Source organism: Rhinoderma darwinii, chromosome 12 (assembly GCF_050947455.1).
Source record: "Rhinoderma darwinii isolate aRhiDar2 chromosome 12, aRhiDar2.hap1, whole genome shotgun sequence".
Lineage (NCBI taxonomy): Eukaryota > Metazoa > Chordata > Amphibia > Anura > Rhinodermatidae > Rhinoderma > Rhinoderma darwinii.
Genome location: NC_134698.1, coordinates 85,998,111 through 86,004,342, shown reverse-complemented (window position 1 = coordinate 86,004,342; position 6,232 = coordinate 85,998,111). Strand labels below are relative to the sequence as shown.

At 34.0% G+C, this 6,232-nt stretch overlaps 1 protein-coding gene across 22 annotated transcripts in view; it reads left to right on the top strand.

The window, feature by feature from the left end:
* The first annotated feature begins 5,748 nt into the window (after positions 1 to 5,748).
* Positions 5,749 to 6,232, top strand: part of NRXN3 (neurexin 3) — a 336,181-nt gene continuing 335,697 nt past the window's right edge. For 21 of the 22 annotated variants that reach the window (XR_012851426.1, XR_012851425.1, XM_075844459.1 and 18 more), the window contains exon 1: positions 5,749 to 5,831. The gene's annotated coding sequence lies outside the window, so the exon portion shown is untranslated. Of the gene's footprint in view, positions 5,832 to 5,964; positions 6,056 to 6,232 lie in introns of those variants that run through there. The other variant, XM_075844439.1, reaches the window with a different exon arrangement.

Here is a 6,232-nt window from a genome sequence, read left to right as displayed (position 1 = left end):
TTTAGTCCGGGTTAGCAGGTATAGTACTATTATTTTAGTCTGGGTTAGCAGGTATAGTATTATTATTTTAGTCCAGGTTAGCAGGTATAGTATTATTATTTTAGTCCAGGTTAGCAGGTATAGTATTATTATTTTAGTCCAGGTTAGCAGGTATAGTATTATTATTTTAGTCCAGGTTAGCAGGTATAGTATTATTATTTTAGTCCAGGTTAGCAGGTATAGTATTATTATTTTAGTCTGGGTTAGCAGGTATAGTATTATTATTTTAGTCCAGGTTAGCAGGTATAGTATTATTATTTTAGTCCAGGTTAGCAGGTATAGTATTATTATTTTAGTCCGGGTTAGCAGGTATAGTACTATTATTTTAGTCTGGGTTAGCAGGTATAGTATTATTATTTTAGTCCAGGTTAGCAGGTATAGTATTATTATTTTAGTCCGGGTTAGCAGGTATAGTATTATTATTTTAGTCTGGGTTAGCAGGTATAGTATTATTATTTTAGTCTGGGTTAGCAGGTATAATATTATTATTTTAGTCCAGGTTAGCAGGTATAGTATTATTATTTTAGTCCGGGTTAGCAGGTATAGTATTATTATTTTAGTCTAGGTTAGCAGGTATAGTATTATTATTTTAGTCTAGGTTAGCAGGTATAGTATTATTATTTTAGTCCGGGTTAGCAGGTATAGTATTATTATTTTAGTCTAGGTTAGCAGGTATAGTATTATTATTTTAGTCTAGGTTAGCAGGTATAGTATTATTATTTTAGTCCAGGTTAGCAGGTATAGTATTATTATTTTAGTCTAGGTTAGCAGGTATAGTATTATTATTTTAGTCCAGGTTAGCAGGTATAGTATTATTATTTTAGTCCGGGTTAGCAGGTATAATATTATTATTTTAGTCCAGGTTAGCAGGTATAGTATTATTATTTTAGTCCGGGTTAGCAGGTATAGTATTATTATTTTAGTCCAGGTTAGCAGGTATAGTATTATTATTTTAGTCCAGGTTAGCAGGTATAGTATTATTATTTTAGTCCAGGTTAGCAGGTATAGTATTATTATTTTAGTCCGGGTTAGCAGGTATAGTATTATTATTTTAGTCCGGGTTAGCAGGTATAGTATTATTATTTTAGTCCGGGTTAGCAGGTATAGTATTATTATTTTAGTCCGGGTTAGCAGGTATAGTATTATTATTTTAGTCCGGGTTAGCAGGTATAATATTATTATTTTAGTCCGGGTTAGCAGGTATAGTATTATTATTTTAGTCCAGGTTAGCAGGTATAGTACAGGTTAGCAGGTATAGTATTATTATTTTAGTCCGGGTTAGCAGGTATAGTATTATTATTTTAGTCCGGGTTAGCAGGTATAGTATTATTATTTTAGTCTGGGTTAGCAGGTATAATATTATTATTTTAGTCCGGGTTAGCAGGTATAATATTATTATTTTAGTCCGGGTTAGCAGGTATAGTATTATTATTTTAGTCTGGGTTAGCAGGTATAATATTATTATTTTAGTCTGGGTTAGCAGGTATAGTATTATTATTTTAGTCCGGGTTAGCAGGTATAGTACTATTATTTTAGTCTGGGTTAGCAGGTATAGTATTATTATTTTAGTCCGGGTTAGCAGGTATAGTACTATTATTTTAGTCCGGGTTAGCAGGTATAGTACTATTATTTTAGTCCAGGTTAGCAGGTATAGTACTATTATTTTAGTACGGGTTAGCAGGTATAGTATTATTATTTTAGTCCGGTTTAGCAGGTATAGTATTATTATTTTAGTCCGGGTTAGCAGGTATAATATTATTATTTTAGTCCAGGTTAGCAGGTATAGTATTATTATTTTAGTCTAGGTTAGCAGGTATAGTATTATTATTTTAGTCCAGGTTAGCAGGTATAGTATTATTATTTTAGTCCGGGTTAGCAGGTATAGTATTATTATTTTAGTCCGGGTTAGCAGGTATAGTATTATTATTTTAGTCCAGGTTAGCAGGTATAGTATTATTATTTTAGTCCAGGTTAGCAGGTATAATATTATTATTTTAGTCCGGGTTAGCAGGTATAGTATTATTATTTTAGTCCGGGTTAGCAGGTATAGTATTATTATTTTAGTCCAGGTTAGCAGGTATAGTATTATTATTTTAGTCCGGGTTAGCAGGTATAGTATTATTATTTTAGTCCGGGTTAGCAGGTATAGTATTATTATTTTAGTCCGGGTTAGCAGGTATAGTATTATTATTTTAGTCCGGGTTAGCAGGTATAGTATTATTATTTTAGTCTAGGTTAGCAGGTATAGTATTATTATTTTAGTCCAGGTTAGCAGGTATAGTATTATTATTTTAGTTCAGGTTAGCAGGTATAGTACTATTATTTTAGTCCGGGTTAGCAGGTATAGTATTATTATTTTAGTCCGGGTTAGCAGGTATAATATTATTATTTTAGTCCGGGTTAGCAGGTATAGTATTATTATTTTAGTCCAGGTTAGCAGGTATAGTACAGGTTAGCAGGTATAGTATTATTATTTTAGTCCAGGTTAGCAGGTATAGTATTATTATTTTAGTCCGGGTTAGCAGGTATAATATTATTATTTTAGTCCAGGTTAGCAGGTATAGTATTATTATTTTAGTCCGGGTTAGCAGGTATAGTATTATTATTTTAGTCCAGGTTAGCAGGTATAGTATTATTATTTTAGTCCAGGTTAGCAGGTATAGTATTATTATTTTAGTCCAGGTTAGCAGGTATAGTATTATTATTTTAGTCCGGGTTAGCAGGTATAGTATTATTATTTTAGTCCGGGTTAGCAGGTATAGTATTATTATTTTAGTCCGGGTTAGCAGATATAATATTATTATTTTAGTCCGGGTTAGCAGGTATAGTATTATTATTTTAGTCTGGGTTAGCAGGTATAATATTATTATTTTAGTCCGGGTTAGCAGGTATAATATTATTATTTTAGTCTGGGTTAGCAGGTATAGTATTATTATTTTAGTCCAGGTTAGCAGGTATAATATTATTATTTTAGTCCGGGTTAGCAGGTATAGTATTCTTATTTTAGTCCGGGTTAGCAGGTATAGTATTATTATTTTAGTCCGGGTTAGCAGGTATAGTATTATTATTTTAGTCCAGGTTAGCAGGTATAGTATTATTATTTTAGTCCGGGTTAGCAGGTATAGTATTATTATTTTAGTCCGGGTTAGCAGGTATAGTATTATTATTTTAGTCCGGGTTAGCAGGTATAGTATTATTATTTTAGTCCGGGTTAGCAGGTATAGTATTATTATTTTAGTCCGGGTTAGCAGGTATAGTATTATTATTTTAGTCCGGGTTAGCAGGTATAATATTATTATTTTAGTCCGGGTTAGCAGGTATAGTATTATTATTTTAGTCCAGGTTAGCAGGTATAGTACAGGTTAGCAGGTATAGTATTATTATTTTAGTCCGGGTTAGCAGGTATAGTATTATTATTTTAGTCCGGGTTAGCAGGTATAGTATTATTATTTTAGTCTGGGTTAGCAGGTATAATATTATTATTTTAGTCCGGGTTAGCAGGTATAATATTATTATTTTAGTCCGGGTTAGCAGGTATAGTATTATTATTTTAGTCTGGGTTAGCAGGTATAATATTATTATTTTAGTCCAGGTTAGCAGGTATAGTATTATTATTTTAGTCTAGGTTAGCAGGTATAGTATTATTATTTTAGTCCAGGTTAGCAGGTATAGTATTATTATTTTAGTCCGGGTTAGCAGGTATAGTATTATTATTTTAGTCCGGGTTAGCAGGTATAGTATTATTATTTTAGTCCGGGTTAGCAGGTATAGTATTATTATTTTAGTCCGGGTTAGCAGGTATAGTATTATTATTTTAGTCTAGGTTAGCAGGTATAGTATTATTATTTTAGTCCAGGTTAGCAGGTATAGTATTATTATTTTAGTTCAGGTTAGCAGGTATAGTACTATTATTTTAGTCCGGGTTAGCAGGTATAGTATTATTATTTTAGTCCGGGTTAGCAGGTATAATATTATTATTTTAGTCCGGGTTAGCAGGTATAGTATTATTATTTTAGTCTAGGTTAGCAGGTATAGTATTATTATTTTAGTCCAGGTTAGCAGGTATAGTATTATTATTTTAGTTCAGGTTAGCAGGTATAGTACTATTATTTTAGTCCGGGTTAGCAGGTATAGTATTATTATTTTAGTCCGGGTTAGCAGGTATAATATTATTATTTTAGTCCGGGTTAGCAGGTATAATATTATTATTTTAGTCCAGGTTAGCAGGTATAGTACTATTATTTTAGTCCGGGTTAGCAGGTATAGTACTATTATTTTAGTCCAGGTTAGCAGGTATAGTATTATTATTTTAGTCCAGGTTAGCAGGTATAGTACTATTATTTTAGTCCGGGTTAGCAGGTATAGTATTATTATTTTAGTCCGGGTTAGCAGGTATAGTATTATTATTTTAGTCCGGGTTAGCAGGTATAGTATTATTATTTTAGTCCGGGTTAGCAGGTATAGTATTATTATTTTAGTCCAGGTTAGCAGGTATAGTATTATTATTTTAGTCCAGGTTAGCAGGTATAGTATTATTTTAGTCCGGGTTAGCAGGTATAATACTATTATTTTAGTCCGGGTTAGCAGGTATAGTATTATTATTTTAGTCTAGGTTAGCAGGTATAGTATTATTATTTTAGTCCAGGTTAGCAGGTATAGTATTATTATTTTAGTCCAGGTTAGCAGGTATAGTATTATTATTTTAGTCCAGGTTAGCAGGTATAGTATTATTATTTTAGTCCAGGTTAGCAGGTATAGTATTATTATTTTAGTCCGGGTTAGCAGGTATAGTATTATTATTTTAGTCCGGGTTAGCAGGTATAGTATTATTATTTTAGTCCAGGTTAGCAGGTATAGTATTATTATTTTAGTCCAGGTTAGCAGGTATAGTATTATTTTAGTCCGGGTTAGCAGGTATAATACTATTATTTTAGTCCGGGTTAGCAGGTATAGTATTATTATTTTAGTCCGGGTTAGCAGGTATAGTATTATTATTTTAGTCCGGGTTAGCAGGTATAGTATTATTATTTTAGTCCAGGTTAGCAGGTATAGTATTATTATTTTAGTCCAGGTTAGCAGGTATAGTATTATTTTAGTCCGGGTTAGCAGGTATAATACTATTATTTTAGTCCAGGTTAGCAGGTATAGTATTATTATTTTAGTCTAGGTTAGCAGGTATAGTATTATTATTTTAGTCCAGGTTAGCAGGTATAGTATTATTATTTTAGTCCGGGTTAGCAGGTATAGTATTATTATTTTAGTCCAGGTTAGCAGGTATAGTATTATTATTTTAGTCCAGGTTAGCAGGTATAGTATTATTATTTTAGTCCGGGTTAGCAGGTATAGTATTATTATTTTAGTCCGGGTTAGCAGGTATAGTATTATTATTTTAGTCCGGGTTAGCAGGTATAGTATTATTATTTTAGTCCGGGTTAGCAGGTATAGTATTATTATTTTAGTCCAGGTTAGCAGGTATAGTACAGGTTAGCAGGTATAGTACAGGTTAGCAGGTATAGTATTATTATTTTAGTCCAGGTTAGCAGGTATAGTACAGGTGAGCAGTAATAATACTATGATATTACAGTGCAGCTTCGCAGGTATAACACGCTGATATTACAGTCCAGGTGAGCAGACTAAGATAGTGCTTCTTTAAAGGGAGTGACGTGGGCGTGTGATGGGGGCGTGGTTTGGGCGTGCCTTGCCCGTAGTGTGTGGATGCCGGAGCGGCGGCGGCAGTAGTGTGAGGCTGGAAGTGATCCGCGCACAGGACCCTCAGCCGGCGGAGGCAGCAGGTCAGCTCCGGGGGTCATATGTATGTGTTTGAGGCGGAGGGGGGTGCTACATGTGCGCTGTCATGTGCGGCTACTCGGAGCGGACACTCGGAGCGGACACATGACGGGGAGCTCCTCTTTGAACTGTGCAGCCCAACTCTCCGCAGGTGTATAGCAGCGCCGGGTGAGGTCAGCTGTCCAGTATAGAATAGCGCAGCTCTGGCCTCCGGTGATGTCACCTGGAAGTAAGTGTAGAAGTGACTTTCATGTGTTCTGTAGGTGACTGACATTCCGGCGTCTCCTCCTCTTATCTGTCACTTCCAAGGGCCACAAATTCCACCAGCCGCTGCCTCCTCCATCCGCTGCTTTCTGCCCCCACATATCACATCAATTCTCATTTTTTCACCTCTAGTTGTTTTTTT